The sequence below is a fragment of the Triticum aestivum genome, chromosome 2D (genome assembly GCF_018294505.1).
Source record: "Triticum aestivum cultivar Chinese Spring chromosome 2D, IWGSC CS RefSeq v2.1, whole genome shotgun sequence".
In the NCBI taxonomy this organism is placed as follows: domain Eukaryota; kingdom Viridiplantae; phylum Streptophyta; class Magnoliopsida; order Poales; family Poaceae; genus Triticum; species Triticum aestivum.
In genome coordinates, this window is record NC_057799.1 from 163,411,180 (window position 1) to 163,430,265 (window position 19,086).

The following is a 19,086-nucleotide window of genomic DNA, read 5'->3' on the forward strand; positions in this document are numbered from 1 at the left end:
CGCAGCCCCGCGCCACGCCGCCCGCCGCTGCCGCCGCCGCGCCGGAGTCGCCGGACCTCGCCCGACCCGAGGTAGCCGCCTCGGTTTTCATGAGAAAACCGTTTTGTTTTTTTTTCAAAACCCTAGATCCGTTTTTTTATCCGGTTCGGTTTATTTTCGGTTTAGTTATTTAGCGAACGCCCGTTTTATGTTTGTTTTAACGAACGGTTTTCACCGTTTAACCGCAGACAATGAACATTCGTTCGTGAGCCTGTTTGTCAGTTTTTCTTTTTCTCGGATTTTCCGCGATTATTTTCGATCGCGATTTCTGATCCGATTTTCGTTTCAGTTTATCTTTTCGCTCGTTTATCGGAATCAGGCGATTCAAGCGCCTAGATCTTCGTCTCGAAACCCTCTTTTCGTTTAACCAACTTGAACAAGATTTTGGTACTGTAAAACTTGACTTGAGTTCAGATTAGTAAACGGATCTTGTTTCTTTCGCAGTTTGAGTTTCGTTGCTCCGTTTGATTTGATTCTTTTTGCAAACCGGAGTTCTTAAGTTGAACTTTCTGGTCAATTCTTCTTATTTGAGTTTTGCCCATGCGTCTTTGCTTGATTGCTTATGTATGCTATTGTTTGTTTGCGATAGATTTCCCGGAGTGCGAAGCGTGCTACTACGAGTCCCTAGGTTTTGTAGATCGTCAGCAAGGCAAGTAACACATTGATCATACTCTTTTCATACCCAGTTTTTATGCATTAGCTCCAATCCTCAAACACTGCATGATTAGGATGTTATTTAACTTGTGGGTATTGGGAAGTAGTTGATGAGGTAGAACCTATTGCCCTGTTACTATCAAACCCTTGGGAGTTACTTCTACGTATTGCTTATATTGCTATGCTATGCTCGTAGACGTTGTTTGGGTGAGTGAATCCATGACATATGTGAGATTGTTAATTAATGGTTCAACTTAAGGTGGCAACTTAAATACACATTTGGGTGGATTGCTTGTCGGGCACCTGGAGAATCCAGTGTTGTCCTAGGATATCCCGGAGTACCCGTGTGATCATCCTAAGGTCCGCCACCCAGGCTCAAAGGGAACTAAGATATTTTCATGCTAGAATCTTCCGTGTGCAGCCACAAGCTATTATGGGCTGTAGCAAAGTTGAGTAAGTTGCATGAGCTCTTGAAGAGGTGGATCAGCAGGTAGAGGGATGTAGGTTTGGTATGGTCTGCCCGGAGTAAAGAGTTAATGTTTCTGAAAGACTGTGTCTCCGTCATCCGTTTCTCAAACACCATGTAGTGCGAGAAATCCAACGGAGGAGATCGAGTCTTGTGGGGAAAAGTGCGCAAACCTCTGCAGAGTGTACAATCTAATCATGGTTAGCCGTGTCCCCGGTTATGGACAATCTTGAGTATCTAGTACTTGGAGTATCCTAAGTATCTCATCACTCTAAATTAATATTGTTGGGTTGATAATTACTTTAATTGGGATTGAGTTGGAGGAACCTTCTCAATGATGTTTCAACTACCATGATAGTTAAAATAAAACTTATTCCTTTATTGTAGGGAAAAATTGGCTTTTCGTAAAATCTATAACCATAGAGCTTTCCACCAGCCAAATATGCATGTAGTGATAGCATTATTCTGTTCTTGCTCTACTGTGTTATATTGCCAGCATATTCCATGTGATGACCCGTTTTCGGGCTGCAACGTATTATGTTGCAGACTTTTCAGACGAGGAGTAAGGTTCGTTAGGTCGTTGCCGTGCAGCTCAGCTATGCCGTTGGAGTTGATGGACTCACTTTATCTTCCAAGCCTTCCGCTGTTATCGTATTAGATGGCCTGAGGCCATATTTATTGTAATAAGTTCTCTTTTGAGACATTCGATGTAATAAGTGTGTGATTGCTACTCTGTTATAAATCCTTCGAGTACTGTGTGTGTCAGCATTACCGATCCAGGGATGACACTGAAGCATAGAGACTTGACCGTTTGAGGTCGGGTCGCTACACTGATGCATATGTAGATAGTTCTGATGTAAGTCTTGCTGGGTACATTTGTACTCACGTTTGCTTAATTTATGTTTTTGCAGAGAGACTTCAGTCTTGCTAGTAGTTCCGCGTGGATTTCGACGTTTAGCTTGTTACCTCAGCTACGATCTTGTACCCCAGGAGGGTCTTGTAGATAGCCAGGCTTCTCAGCCTTTTTCATTTGTAGATGTCTGTACTCAGACATGTTTAAGCTTCCACTTGTGCTATTGCTTGTATGACTTGATTGCTGGGTCATGAGACCCATGTTTGTAATATCTGGCTCTTCGGAGCCTAATGAATAAATACTTTGAGTCGTAGAGCCTTGTTGTGATGCCATGTTGTATTTGCACATATCGAGCATATTGTGTGTATGATTTTGAAGTGCTTGGTATGTGTGGGATCCGACAACCAAGTTGTTTATCCTTGGTAGCCTCTCTTATGGGGAAATGTAGTCTAGTGCTTCCACTGAGCCATGGTAGTCTGCTATAGCCCGGTTTACCTGAGTCCTTCTAGCCCAGTTACTACTGCTCCAGAACACTTAGACTGGCCGGCATGTGATCCACTTCGTTCCTGTGTCTGTCCCTTCGGGGAAATGTCACGCGGTGACTTCTGGAGTCATGCTAGCCTGCTACAGCCCGGGTTCCCGGAGTCCTGTTAGCCCAGTTGCTACAGCCTGGATTCACACGCTGATGACCGACACGTTCGATGCTGGTTCATGTATGCCTGTCCCCGTAAGTTAGTGCCACTTTGGGTTCACGACTAGTCATGTCGGCCCGGGTTCTCTGTCATATGGATGCTAGCGACACTATCATATACGTGAGCCAAAAGGCGCAAACGGTCCCGGGCCAGGTAAGGTGGCACCCGTGGGAATACCGTGCGTGAGGCCGCAAAGTGATATGATGTGTTACATGCTAGATTGGTGTGACTTAGAATCGGGGTTCTGACAGCTTTGGTATCAGAGCCTGACTGCCTGTAGGATTACCAAGCCAAACTGGTCGAAGTCGAGTCTAGAAATTCTTTAGTTATGTAAGGGAATTGATTGTGGAAGGGAACGTAAGGCTCTTTTTACTCCTTTACCTTATGCCCTTCTGAGCTGAGTCATCCTCTTCTCTTCTACGGGGATTAAGAACTAGGCTTCTCATCTTTCTATTAGGATCACGTGTTACTAGTCCATAGACTTGTAAGAATGTTGGTTTCAAGCCCCAGTTCAGTTCCTACTACTTCTGTGTGTTGACAGTTGATCTCAGAACCTTGATATTGCGATGTTAAGTGGTTATGCCACCATTTTGCAAGATGTCTCAAATCTTTTTGAGCATTTACAGCCGTTATGCTGTCCGAGTCATCCCAGGTTTCTAAACAATCTGATGCATTTGTAAATCCCTTCTTCCCATTCTCAATGTTCCTATGGGCTAGATTAAGCACACTAATCAGTCTGTTGAGGTACTCTGTTGCCTTGACATGTATGTTGGAGTTAGTATTATGACCCTAGGTGTCTTCGAGAACCACTCAGTAATTTAGCAATGCTTTTGTATCCCTAGTGTGATGATTCTGGCCATTATTCTTGAAAGCATCCCGTGATGCCATTTAGTTAGTAGGCATTCTATTTCTGGGTTTTTGAACCCGAGATTCACACTACTTACCTCGTGTTGATAGTGTTTGCTAGTTCCTTTAGGATATTAGTAACCTTTGCGATAGTCCTCGAGGTCCGTGGTACATCGTTCTTCCAATACCATGAACCAATATGGCAGGAGTTCTCTTGAACCAAAAGATCACAACAGGAGTGCTTTCGATGAGTTCTCCATTCTATATTGTGACTCTGCCAGTTCAACCTTTCTGCATGGGTTATCCGGAAGAAATAACACGCTAATCCATGCATCCATAACTCAGAAAATCATATATTCTTTGAGTTGTCCCTCATTAGTTGTCTTCTGACCTCCGTCTATCAATTTGTAGTCAGGAGTAGTCGTGCACTCGTGTTATCGATGCCTATTACTCTTGTGGTTCGTCAAGCCATTCTATTCCAGAATGACTAGGAGAAACAAACTCCAGTACCTCATCCATATCCAGGATTGGGTCAAAGCAGTTGTAATCCGCAAATCAAATGCCAATCCAGCTTTTGATTCTGTTCTACCTTGGAGTATTACCATCTTTATATCAAGAATGTCATGGAAATTGCACACCATCCTATGAACTCTTGATACAGTGATACTTCTTGCCATCATTATTCATTCCTCGGTCCCCGTGTTATTGTAACCGGAACACCGACAAGTGAATCGTGATGCGTGAAATCTATACTCCTAGCAACTCCGTTGCTTGGTAGTTAAATGGACAATAACCTCATTCTTAGCGTGTTGATTTTTGAACATCACCCTATGGTTGATCGTGCTACCTAGCCTTATTTCAGTGCACTTTTCGATCAATGAGTTAGGATAGTGCCAATCCTTGCTTATTTGATCATGTCATTTGCCTGAGAAGCAAGATTTTTCTCGAGCTTAGTGACATATCGGTGGTTCGTGATTTTCCGAAGATCTTCTCAGAAGTATTACCTGGTTGTCACCTAACCGCTATGTTGGTTTCGTGATCAAGTTGGTTTTCTTATAAATCACCCTTCTCCAGGAATCTGGGTTGGATATCCCTGAGCTAGTTGGTTGAGCTAGACAACAACTTGGAGAGTTGGAAGGTAAAAGCTTTGCTTAATTTAGTTCATCTCTAAGGGATATCTTCTGTGTGTGTGTGTGTGTGTGTGTTGAAGAAAGATGATATCTTCATCAATTGGTCCTCGTGATCAGTTGTTGGACCTATTGTCTTACCCAATCTTTGATTTGAGTATGGGCTATCATCAAATCAAATCAGAACCAACGATGTTCATAATGTTGTCTTACTCGTGGTTGATCCCTCGAGCATACATCATTATATCTTCTCGTCTGACCAATGCTATCACTTTGCTCACATAGTTATGGGATTCCGTCTATATGGAAATCTTGATGAATTGTTGTTGAGCCCATCAGCAGCATATTTATCATCTCCATGATTATGTTGAACATTAAAGCTAGTGTTGGAAACTTTTGTAAGCATTATCTTCATGTCCCGTTCATGAAGTATATGCTTGGTGTAAGAAGTGATTTTCTCGAAGTTCACGTGCATTAGGTGCAAGTTGCCGCCATGAATTTGAGAAAGTTTGTTTCGCTTCCTCTGGAATCATCCCAAGTCAGTCATGCACATGTGCGAAGTATTCTGTGGTCTGGAGACTTGCAACCTTCATTCTACATGAATCCCTAGCACACCAAGCCACTGATTGACTTGTTCAAGGAAAATAAGTCTATGCTTGGGATCTAATCCATGGACTTGCGTAAAGACTTCGAAATCCTTGATGATGGTTCCCCACCTAGACTCGATAGTGTTTTATTATAAGACTACTATGTGGTCATGCTTGTCTTGGACAACATGCTCACATGTATGTAGCAGAACCAACTCATGTTTTGGAGCCTGCTATCATAGTTCATTTCTCGAGAATCTCGCAACGTCATCTCGTCGGTTTGTGTTGCAAACTTTCTTTTCAGACATGCTGAGTCTGAAGTATCCTATCACCAATCGGATCTGAATCTCAGGCAGATATGATGGTTGGAACATTCCCAACAGTTGCATTTTGTTCCCAGCTTGCACCGCCATTGCACCAATTTCCCATGGGCTGCCCTTTTCAGCAGTTGTTGTCCAAGATCATCTTCAAAAGTGGACATACCATGGGTCCCATCCATTTCCGATGATAAGCAAAATCATCCATTGCGTTGTCTTTAACAAGGTAGTCCACATCATCCATTCTAGTCTGAGTATGCCAATCTTTCGAACTCCTTCAAATGATCGATTGTGATTGCCTTAGGCTAGCATAGAGAGTTTCAATGATCTATGTATCAAAAGTAATTCTTTTTGCCACTTAAGGGAATAGTTCTACGAGCCACTTTCCCTAAGGTGCCTCGTTATGGAATCATGGCAACTCAGTCCTCGCTACGTTGAAACGCATCCACCATCTATTCAAGCGTGGAATAGTTGCCTACCAAATCGAACTTCATCATCTGTTACTATCCATCCATATTGATGCATGTTTTATGTCCCAACTCAAGAGATGTTCCCACGTCTCATTCCATGAGTTGATCTTGAGTGCTCAACCTTCGAGGAGATCGTTTCCTATAGAATCTCTTTTCGTCGTCATTGAGTTGAATGAAGATCTCGAGAGCAAAGATATCAAGACCAGCATGAAGCAGGAATCAACGTTCCTATGAAGGGCAATTGGATCGAGAAGATTGTTTTAGCTTTGTGTCCCCTCTGTCTTCTTACCTCCCGTCTTGAATCTCGGGACGAGATTCTTGTTTAGTGGGGGTGAGTTGTCACGGCCCTAGAATTTTGCTTGTAGATAGTTGCATCTGCATCCATGCATCATATTTAAATTCTTGAAACTTGAATTGAGAATTGTTGAAGCCTCAAAATTTTAATTAAAAGAAGGGCAAAGAACCCTGGAAAATGCATTCAATGTTTCCAAAATGGCCTTAAATAATGTTGGTTATATTTTGGCAAAGGTTTCTGCACCAAACCAAAAATAAGGAATATTTTGGGCACTTAATTTAAATCATTATTTTATTTGCATTTGGAATTATATTCATAACATGTATAGAATATATTTCCAAATACCCTGAAACATTTTATGTGCATTTGGAATAGTCCATTCAGCAACATAAAAATATTCAGAGGAATTTTTTCACTGGCTTTGGATTTGTTCTATTTGAAAACAGTGGCAAAAGAAATAAACAAAGAAAGCAAAACATAAAATAGGAAAACGAGAGAGAAGCACTTACCTGGCCTCACCTGCCAGCCCACCAGACAGCCCAACACTGTGCGGCCCAGTGCCAGTCGTCTTCTTCCCGGCGCCAGCAGGAGCTGCTGCGTGTGGACGTGCGCAGCCACCCCTGGCCACCTCCTGCTTGCCACCGAGGCGCCCCCGAGCCTACCTGACGCGTCTGGAGAACGCCCTGGCCCCTCTCGCTGTTCCCTCCTCTCTTTGGACCTCCCTCCCCTCTCTGCTCTTTCTCCCACGCGACCACCGAAAGCAGCCGAAGCCCGCCGCTCGCCGTAGCCATGGCCACCGGCCACCGCACCCCCTACCGACATGCCCATCGACTCCGCCGCGACGCCTCGCGCCTCCAAGCAAAAGAACGCAAGCCCGGACGGCCTTCTTCCCCGCCAACGCCGCCGTCCTCGACCTCGGGTGCCGGTGATCTGCGCCGTTGATTCGCCGGACCCCGTGCCTCCCCTGCCTTGCCAGCAGCACCAGCAGATCCGCGGTGAGCCGCTGCTTCTTTTCCCCCTACTCCCATGGTCGCCCGCGTCCTATAGGCCGTAGTTGCACGGACGCAGAAGCTCCCAGCCGCCATGCCTCATCGCCTCCGCACCAACAGCAGCCATAGCTCGCGTCCGAGCACCGTCGCGCTCTCAGCATGCTCCCAGGAGCCGAGTGCAGCCACATGTTCGCCCTGCCGTGCACAATAGCGCCGAACCCGACCTTGCCAAGCTCCGGCCGCCACCCGGCTCGTCGCCACCGCCGCTACATGCTGCCCCAGCACACACCGCGGCCACCGGTAGATGCGCCGCATCGCGGGCTTTCTAGCGCGCCCAGCCGCGCGTCCAGCCAATGCCAGAGATGGCCGGATAAGGAGCGCCGCCGCGTCTGCTTACCGCCGGCGATTAGTCGCCTCATTGGATGACGTGGCGCTAACCCCAACGGTCATTGACAGACAGGCCCCACCCCTTAAATAACCACAGGGTAACCTAATGCCCGTGGCCCCACCGGTCAGTTTGACCTTGCCACCTCAGCATTGACCTGGCCCCACTGGTCAGCCTCTGATGCTGACCCTGTTACACAAACATGTGGGACCCACAGGTCAGGTTTGACCTCGACCGGATCCGTTGACCTGCTGAGGTCAGCATGATGCCATGCTGACGCGGTAATCACTTTTTTGGATTTTAAATAAATCTGAATGATTTATTTATTTTTCAGAAAATATCCTAAACTTCTAAAAATCATAGAAATTCAACCATAACTCCAAATGAAATAATATAGATTTGGAGTTGGAATTTGATCTAGCTTTGAATTCCACTTCAATCAAAATGACTTTCTGTTGCATTAGCTCAAATCACAGCATATTGCCATGTCATGATCATGCATCATATTGTTGCATTGCATTGATTGTGTTCTTTCTCTGTTTGCCGGTATTTGTCCCCTCTTAATGGACGTAGTTCCGACAATGAGTTCGATGACACCGATGAAGAGCTATACTATCTTCAGAAGTGCCAGGCAAGCAAAACCCCCTTGTTCATTCCGATACAACCCCAATCTCTTGTTCCTGCTCTCTTTTACTGCATTAGGACAACAACAATTCAACTGTTACATGCTGCGGGTAGTTGAACCCCTTTCCTCTGCATGACCTGTCATTGCCACAGTAAATAGATGAAACCCACTAGCATGAGTAGGAGTTGTTTGAGCCCTGATGTGCCTACTCATTCATGCTTGTTGTCATGCCTGCTACTGCTTAGAGTTGAGTCATGTCTGATTCATCGGCGATGAATTGGAAGGGTGATGAACATGTCCTACTGGGTGTGAGCTAAGTGTGTGAACATGATTTGGTAAAGGTAGCGGTGAGAGGCCATGTAGGAGTACATGGTGGGTTGTCTCATTGAAACCGTCCTCAGGAACTGAGTTCTGTGTTTGTGATCCATGAACAGTTACTACCACACATTGGGTTCCGGTAACTCGACCCCTCTCGGCTTATTAATACCCTCGATGTCTGTCCAGGAGTTGCAACTAGTTTCTGGTGTTTGTAGGATATGTGTTGGGGGCCGTGCGTAGCGCTGACCCTAGGGGTGGGCTATGTTACGGTAGAGACACGAGGCACGGTGTACCGAGATGCCTGTTTGGTGCCTCGGGAACCCTGCTCTCATCGTTTGGGGCCGTGAGCGAAACCCCGGCCGAATCTCCTTGCGGATGGAACCCGAATAGGCGATAAACCTGGACTAGAGACTTGTGTGGTTAGTCAGGTCGTGGCCGACTCCCTCGCCAGGCTTCCGCTTGAAGGTTGCCGAGATACACGACGTGTACATGGTGGTAAGTGGCGAGAGCGTGTGTGAAGAAGTACACCCCTGCAGGGTTAACATCATCTATTCGAATAGCCGTGCCGCGGTAAAGGACTTCTGGGTTGCTTGTAAAGTTCATAGACAAGTGAAAGTGGATACTCTAAAATGCGCAAGATAAGCGTGAGTGCTATGGATGGCGTTCTCGTAGGGAGACGGGAGCGAATCCATAGTGGTGTATGGATATGGTGAATATGTGGACTCGCATGCGCCACCTCAAAAGAGTTACCAGCAGTCGTAGTTTACGATAGCCACCGAGTCAAAGCTGGCTTGCTGCAGTTAAACTCCACCACCCCCTTTGTTGATACTGATGCATAAGTAGATAGTTCTGATGTAAGTCTTGCTGGGTACATTTGTACTCACGTTTGCTTAATTTATGTTTTTGCAGAGAGAGTTCAGTCTAGCTATTAGTTCCGCGTGGACTTCGACGTTTAGCTTGTTACCTCAGCTATGATCTTGTACCCTTGGGAGGGTCTTGTAGATAGTCAGGCTTCTCAGCCTTTTTCATTTGTAGATGTCTGTACTCAGACATGTTTAAGCTTCCGCTTGTGCTATTGCTTGTATGACTTGATTGCTGGGTCATGAGACCCATGTTTGTAATATCTGGCTCTTCGGAGCCTAATGAATAAATACTCTGAGTCATAGAGTCCTGTTGTGATGCCATGTTGTATTTGCACATATCGAGCATATTGTGTGCATGATTTTGAAATGCTTGGTATGTGTGGGATCCGACAACCTAGTTGTTTATCCTTGGTAGCCTCTCTTATGGGGAAACGTAGTCTAGTGCTTCCACTGAGCCATGGTAGTCTGCTACAGCCCGGTTTACCGGAGTCCTGCTAGCCCAGTTACTACTGCTCCGGAACACTTAGACTGGCCGGCATGTGATCCACTTTGTTCCTGTGTCTGTCCCTTCGGGGAGATGTCACGCGGTGACTTCTGGAGTCCTGCTAGCCTGCTACAGCCCGGGTTCCTGGAGTCCTGTTAGCCCAGTTGCTAGAGCCTGGATTCACACGCTGATGACCGACACGTTCGATGCTGGTTCATGTATGCCTGTCCCCGTAAGTTAGTGCCACTTTGGGTTCATGACTAGTTATGTCGGCCCGGGTTCTCTGTCATATGGATGCTTGCGACACTATCATATACGTGAGCCAAAAGGCGCAAATGGTCCCGGGCCAGGTAAGGTGGCACCCGTGGGAATACCGTGCGTGAGGCCGCAAAGTGATATGATGTGTTACATGCTAGATTGGTGTGACTTAGAATCGGGGTCCAGACACGGCATCACTGGAACGAGAAAGAGGTCGTGCTAGCACAAGGATGACAGACTCGCCTTGAGCTCGACAACATATATTGTGTGGCAAAAGGAATGGAAGTGTGATGTACAGGTTCGCTAACAAGCTTCATAGTCTGCTTGGTGTTCGACATGCCTTGCTAGAGGCCGCTACCAACCGTGCAGTTCGGAGGTGATCCGAACTGCGACCAAGCTGGCTTGAACCTAAGGGGTCGCGCGCTTAACGGAAGGAACCTACGAGGTCGGATCTGAGGACACTGGTCGGATGTGATCCGAGCTGTATTCGGATTGTGTCTGAGTAGACTTGTGGGATTTAGGGTTCGTGCGAGGCCCAAGTGTTGAGCCCGCGACGGATGCCTATATAAAGTGGAGGTGCCGCACACTCGGGCATTTTGATTGCTTCGGCGCTGGCACTAGGGTTTGCATGTGTTGCGAATAGACACCTCCACTCGTCGTCGACTGTGTGATCGGACCTAGCAGTCCGCTGCACGGTGTTCCTCCTGCACGCGCGGATACCGTTAGAGGCGGTGCACTTGCGCCGCTCCGGCGAACCTGTACGTGGGAACCGATGACCGGCTGCGCGAGGGAGATCGCACCAGGAGGAGACGATCCATGCGGACGCGCTGCCCCAACTCTTCTTCCGCTGCACAACACTGCGCGTCTAGTGGTAACAAACTTTGATCCATCACCCGTAGCATGTTCTTGGTTGTTCTGCGCGTAGGAAATTTTAATTTGCAGTCGACGCACCCTACCGTAGAACCCAACAGTGGTATCAGAGCCTCTGCTATAGGATTTGGATTCAGATCGTATGCATATTAGATATGTGGAGGCGGCAGATGAGATCTGTCGTTGTTTATGAGATTGGCTATGTGCACGGTTGATGAGATCAACTGCACATGGGGATCGATGAGGTCGTGACACGACCTACCCCTACGGGTCGGTATCTGCCATCGGGGTTAACAGTGAAACGTAAATCTGAATCGGATTAGCGATGATCGATGAGATCGGTCAGATCGGAAAATTCGGCGTGATCAGACCGCCATGTGCGTAGCGCCTTGTATTTCGTACACGATCACTCAAACCGGTAGAATGCGATTCTATGCTTAACTTTATTTTGCAGGGTTTGATGTGAATAGTATGGCTCATGTGTATGTGATGCATGTGTGTAAATTATACATGGCCTGCGTGTCATGTTTGTCAGCCGGCAGGAGCCAAAGTGCTGTCATTATATTGTATAACGACCTGCGTGTCGACTTGTGACTCTATGTAAAATTCATTACTAGTTGTAGTAGTTGGATAATAGAGAACAGGTTGGTGGCTTGGCGTCCCGGCGTGACAAACAAGATGGAGTTCCTAGATGATCATCGGAGTCGGAGCCGACCTGGAAGAACGTCCATGCAGGAGCCATACTATTTCACTTTATATGTTTATTTGTGATTGTTATGCTTCTTGTTTTCTATGCATGTTAGAATGGTAGAAACATCCCTCATGAATATCAAGCGAATTCCCATCCCCGATGTTGCACCTTCGCACGTCAAGTACGTCTAGTAGTGGGCTCATAAAATTGGGGTGCTGTTGGGTGTCCTTGAACTGAAGGGTTCGTGTCGGACACGGACATGCACTGCATCAGGTTAACTTGACAAGGCTATCAAAACGGTTTTGGGCCTTGTGGCAAAGAAGGTTGGGAGCCGGGGTATGAGATACCTTCCCGACCGACAGGAGTCGTATAGAGATACGATTAGCAAGGAGTTGCTTACTGGATAGGCATGTTGTCTAGCAGTGATGCTAAAGCTCACTAGTCGCATGTGCTAGTAGGATCGTGAATCTCTGAGAGTTTGCGGAGGGATGCTAACTTTAGTGGGAGTATTTTCGTTTAAGGCTAGAATTACTCTACATAAACACATTGCTTAGTGATTGCATATTTTCTGTTGTAGATCAATGGCACCACCTGCTCAACGCAACTTTGCATTGAAAACAATTCTGGAAAAGGATAAAGTGAATGGAACAAACTTTACCACCTGGTATAGAAATCTGAGAATTGTTCTCAAGCATGATAAAAAGGAACATGTTCTAGAGGATCCACTTCCAAAGGAACCTGCCGATAATGCTAATACCACAACTAAGAATGCCTACCAGAAACTCGTTGATGAATCAACATAGATCAGCTGTCTGATACTGGCTTGTATGGAGCCCGATTTGCAACAGCATTTCGAAAATGTTGAGGCTTACGATATGATCGAGAGTCTCAAGAGCATGTTTTATACACATGCTAGGACCGAAAGGTTCAACGTCTGGCAATCCTTGATGGATTGCAAGCTGAAGGAAGGTGATCCACTGAGCCCACATGTGATCAAGATGATCGTATATGTGCAAGCTTTGGATAGGTTGGGCTTCCTACTCTTGGATGAGCTGGCTACTGATGCAGTTCTGGGTTCTCTTCCGCCCAGCTATGGGACGTTCATCTCGAACTATCATATGCATGGCATGGATAAGAAGCTCACTGAATTGCATGGGATGCTCAAAGTGGCAGAGCAGGATATTAAGAAAGGCACGCATCAAGTGTTGATGGTGCAGAAATCGGCTAAGTTCAAGAAGAGTTGGTCTAAGAAAAAGGCTAAGGCAAAGGGCACGGAGACGGTAACCTCCGCCGCTGCGCCAAAGTCTGGACCGGACTCAAAGACCATTTGCTACCATTCCAAGGAAACTGGTTATTCGAAGAGGAACTGTAGCAAGTGGCTTGCAGAGCATGGCAAGAAGGCTGGAAATGCTTCTTCAGGCAAAGGTACACTTGTTGCATATGTTATAGACATTTACCTTGCTGACATACCTAGTAGCTCTTGGGTATTTGATACCGGATCGGTTGTTCTTATTTGCAACTCGATGCAGGGGCTGGTAAGAACTAGGCGTGTGACAAGGGGAGATTGACATCAGGGTCGGCAACAAAGCAAGAGTTGTTGCGTTGGAGGTCGGCACGATGCAGCTCCAGCTTCCTTCCGGATTTATTTTGGAATTGAATAATTGTTATTACATTCCTGCACTTAGTCGGAACATTATTTCTGCCTCATGTTTGATGAGTCAGGGTTATGAATTAAATTTAAAGGACAATGGTTGTTCATTTTATTTGAATGGTATGTTCCACGGCTATGCACCCATTGTTGATGGGCTATTTATATTGAATCTAGAACAGGAACTGGTCTATAACGTGAATGTCAAGAGGCATAAGCCTAATGAGATAAATCCGACATACTTCTGGCATTGTCGGCTTGGACACATTAGTCTAAAACACATGAAGAAGCTCCATGATGATGGGCTCCTAACTTCGTCCGACTTCGGGTCGTTCGAGACATGCGAATCATGCTTGCTAGGCAAGATGACTAAGTCCCCTTTCGCAAAGAGTTGTGAGAGGGCGTCTGAGCTACTGGAACTTATACACAGTGATGTGTGTGGTCGAATGAGCACAACTGCCAGAGGTGGCTATCAGTACTTCGCGACTTTTACCGACGACTTGAGTAGATATGGATATATCTATTTGATGAGGCACAAGTCAGAAACTTTTGAAAAGTTCAAAGAGTTTAAGAACGAGGTTGAGAATCAGCTCAACAAGACTATAAAGCTTCTACGATCAGATCGTGGAGGGGAGTACATGAGCCAGGAGTTTGATGATCATCTGAAAAGCCGAGGTATAGTACCTGAGCTCACACCTCCGGGTACGCCACAGAGAAACGACGTGTCAGAATGGAGGAATAGGACCTTGTTGGACATGGTCCGGTCTATGATGAGCAAAACGGATTTACCCTTGTCATTTTGGGGATACACTCTAGAAACTACAGCTTTCACACTTAACAGGGTACCATCAAAATCCGTAGACAAGACACCACATGAGATGTGGACCGGGAAGAGTCCCAGTTTGTCTTTTCTAAAGATTTGGGGCTGTGAAGCATTTGTCAAGCGACTTATGTCAGACAAGCTTACACCTAAGTTGGATAAATGCATATTCGTGGGATATCCGAGGGAAACCTTGGGATATAGCTTCTACAACCGGGAAGAGAACAAAGTGTTTGTTGCTCGTAATGTGGTTTTCCTTGAGAAAGAGTTTCTCGGTCGGGAGGCCAGTGGGAGGATGGTCTGACTCGAAGAAATTCGAGGACCACTCGGGGACGGCTCGGCTGGTGATGAGATCATACCGGAGTCAGTCAGGGAACCCGTAGTGGAAGCGGCACCGAAACCACGGAGGTCGGAAAGATTGCACAGAGTGCGCGATGTATTGTAGCTAGAAAGCGACGAGCCGGCCACGTATGCGGAAGCGATGGTGAGCCCAGATTCCCAGGCATGGCTGGAGGCCATGAGATCCGAGTTAAAGTCCATGGATGAGAATCAAGTCTGGGACTTGGTTGATCGGCCGCCTGGAGTAACAGCCATTGGTTGCAAATGGGTCTTTAAGAAGAAAACCGATGTGGATGGAAATGTTCAGATCCACAAAGCTCGGCTTGTCACTAAGGGTTATGGACAAGTTCAAGGAATTGACTACGACGAGACTTACTCGCCGGTAGCGATGCTGAAGTCGGTGAGGACCGTACTAGGTATAGCTGCATATTTTGATTACGAGATATGGCAGATGGATGTCAAGACGGCTTTCCTTCATGGAAATTTAACCGAGAATGTGTATATGATACAACCCGAGGGTTTTGTTGATCAGAATTGCACTAGTAAGGTATTCAAGCTAAAGAGATCCATTTATGGGTTGAGGCAAGCATCTCGGAGCTGGAATATTCGTTTTGATTAGGTCGTCACTGGTCTCGGTTTCATCAAAAGCGAAGAGGACGCTTGTTTATACAAGAAGTTAAGTGGGAGCTCAATAGTGTTTTTGATCTTGTATGTGGATGACATATTGTTGATCGGAAATGATGTTTCAATGCTGAACTCGGTCAAGGAGTCATTGAATGGCAAGTTTTCGATGAAGGTCCTTGGTGAGGCAGTGTATATTTTAGGCATTAAGATCTATAGAGATAGATCGAGGAGGCTGCTCGGCTTAAGCCAGAGCACGTACATAGATAAAGTTTTGAAGCGGTTCAACATGACTGAGGCGAAGAAATGGTTCTTGCCAGTCTCACATGGTATAAGGCTAAGCGAGACTCAGAGTCCTTCGACATCTAATGAGCGAAGCAGGATGAGTAGGATTCCGTATGCCTCGGCAATCGGATCCATCATGTATGCCATGATATGTACAAGGCCTGATGTTGCTTTTGCAATAAGCCTAACAAGCAGATACCAGTCCAACCCAGGTGAGAGTCACTGGGCAGCGGTAAAGACTATTTTGAAGTACCTGAAAAGGACTAAAGAGATGTTCCTAGTTTATGGAGGTGAGGAAGAGCTCGTCGTAAGGGGTTACGCCGATGCTAGTTTCCAAATCGACAGAGATGATTGTCGATCACAGTCTGGATTCGTGTACATCATGAACGGAGGAGCAGTGAGCTGGATGAGTTCCAAGCAAGATACGGTGGCCGATTCTACCACAGAAGCCGAATACATTGCAGCTCGTGAAGCTGCAAAGGAAGGTGTTTGGATCTGGAACTTTCCGGATGATCTTGGTATTTTCTCAGCCTTGGTAAAACCGTTGGACCTTTATTGTGATAATTCTGGTGCCATCGCACAAGCCAAGGAGCCGAGGAATCACCACAAGGTCAGACACATAGATCGGAAATATCACCTGATACGAAAGATCGTAAAGAATGGTGATGTAGAGTTATGCAAGATTCACATGGATGCAAATGTTGTAGATCCGTTGACTAAGCCGCTTCCACAACCCAAGCATGAGGGGCACGTTAGAGCTATGGGCATTCGATGTCTATTTGATTGACTCTAGTGCAAGTGGGAAACTGTTGGAGATATGCCCTAGAGGCAATCATGTATGATGATATTTCTATGTGTTTATGAATAAATATAGTCCTTGGACATTATCAATGATGTGTATCAGCAAGTACGTGACTTGTTTGTGGGACTATGCATTGTATGATGACTGTCCTAAAAGGTCCCTAGTCGAAAGGGCTGTGTGGACGCGCAGCCGACTAGACTAGCATATGACACGGTCGATGGCTTGGTCTCACTAGCCATGGAGCATTGGATGCTAACCGGATAATATGGACTTGGAAGGATCTGGTCGGATTCGACGTAGTCGGATCCGAGTCGAGATAAGGTCCGAGTCGGATAGACCCAACTATGAGACACAGCGATATGTCATCTGTGAGTCTCTAGTACAACATACGTTTTATGTCCTAAGACCTGAGCTGGCACATGTACTCTGGATGGTGATAGACTTGCTTTGGGCCGACCAAACGGTACTCCGTGACTGATTAGTTACAAAGGTAGGTTTCGGGCTTGTCCAGACCCATGCTGTGAGACATGGTCGAGCAAGATGGGATTTGCCCCTCCGATCAGGAGAGATGTACTCTGGGCCCCTCGTGTGATCCGACCGGGATAAGCATGGCCATGTGACAAGGATTATGAGATAATCCGGTGTATGGTCGGCATCACCGGAACGAGAAAGAGGTCGGCCTAGCACAAGGATGACAGACTCCCCTTGAGCTCGACAACATATATCGTGTGGCAAAAGGAATGGAAGTGTGATGTACAGGTTCGCTAACCAGCTTCATAGTCTGCTTGTTGTTCGGCATGCCTTGCTAGAGGCCGCTACCAACCGAGCAGTTCGGAGATGATCCGAACTGCGACCAAGCCGGCTTGAACCTAAGGGGACGCGCGCTTAAGGGAAGGAACCTACGAGGTCGGATCCGAGGACACTGGTCGGATGTGATCCGAGCTGTATTCGGATTGTGGCCGAGTAGTCTTATGGGCTTTAGGGTCCGTGCGAGGCCCAAGTGTTGAGCCCGCGATGGATGCCTATATAAAGTGGAGGTGCCGCACACTCAGGCATTTTGATCGCTTCGGCGCTGGCACTAGGGTTTGCATGTGTTGCGAATAGACACCTCCACTCGCCGCCGACTGTGTGATCGGACCTAGCAGTCCGCTGCACGGGTTCCTCCAGCACACTCGGATACCGTTAGAGGCGGTGCACTTGCGCCGCTCCGGCGAACCTGTACGTGGGAACAGACGACCGGCTGCGCGAGGGAGATCGCACCAGGAGGAGACGATCCACACGGACGCGCTGCCCCAACTCTTCTTCCACTGCACGGCACAACACGTCTAGTGGTAACGAACTGTGATCCCGCTCCCGTAGCATGTTCTTGGTTGTTCTGCGCGTAGGAAATTTTAATTTGCAGTCGACGCACCCTACCATAGAACCCAATAGTGGAATCATTGAGCAGGCAGACTAGGGAGGACGAGTTCTTCGCACGCACCCCAGAGTTCGAACCTCTCAAGGGTCTGCGGAACCCTGAATCCGACATTTGGCGCGCCAGGTAGCATCGAAGCTTCACCTCTCCATCCGCTTCACTTCTTCGTCCACTTCGCTTCTCCGTTCAGCTCCCATGGCGAGCACTGCTCCTCCGGCCGGATCGACAAGCGTGCACGGAGGCGCTGTGGGCCTTTGGGCCTTCACCCCAACCTTGCGGCAGGTTCAGTGGCCACCCAAGTTCAGGCCGGAGATGCCGCCTCACTACGATATCGCGGCGGATCTGGCAGGTTTCCTCTAGGCCTACGAGGAGGCCGTTTGGGCAGCCGGTGCCGATGACAAGGTCATGGCCAACTGGTTTCCCATGGCCCTCAAGGCGTATCATGTGCCTGGCTGCTTAGCCTGCCAGGATCTTCTGTGACCTCCTAGGAGGAGCTGCACGGCCTCTTCGTCACGCACTTCGCGGCACCGGCGCCCCTCGCCGTCGCAGCCCTCCTCGGCGGTTCGCAGGCGCCGCCCTCGGACTGCCACGTCAAGTAGTTCTTCCGCCAAATGGGTGCTGCCCGCGTGCAGCAGGGAACTCCTCTAGGGTGGGTGGCGCCCAAGGCCGACCTCACCTTCGACTCGAGGGACCACCCCGCGACCACCGCGGGCGCATGCGCACTCCCGATGCTTTGCAGCCCCACCATCTGCAATGTGGCGGTGACCAAGACCCTCATCGACGGCGGAGCCGGCCTCAACGTGCTCTCCGTGGAAGCTTTCCGCCTGCTTCATGTGCCACATGGCTGGCTCCGCCCCACCAAGCTGTTCTCCGGCGTTGTTGACGGCTCCACCAGCCCCCTGGGGCAGATCCGCCTCCCCGTCACCTTCGGCACCCGCGACAACTACCACACCAAGCTTATCGAGTTCGATATTGCCTGCATCAGCCTCCCGTACAACGCCATCCTTGGGTACCCAGCCCTGGCCAAGTTCATGGCATCAACTCACCCCACCTACAACCTCATGAAGATGCCCGGGAGCAGCGGCGTCCTCACCATGGCCGGAGATACCAAGGAGGCCCTGATGGCCCTCAAACTTGCCTTCAGGGCCGCGGCGGCAGCGCGCCCTGCTGATGAAGGGCCCCCCTGAGGTCTCGAGGGTCGCGCCGGCAAAAAAGAAGAAGTTGTTCTCTCAAGACTGGGCTGAGATGAAGCAGGTGCCGGTTGACAAGGATGGGGCATCGGGAGCCACCTTCACCACAGGTGCATACCTTGCCCCAGACCAAGAAAG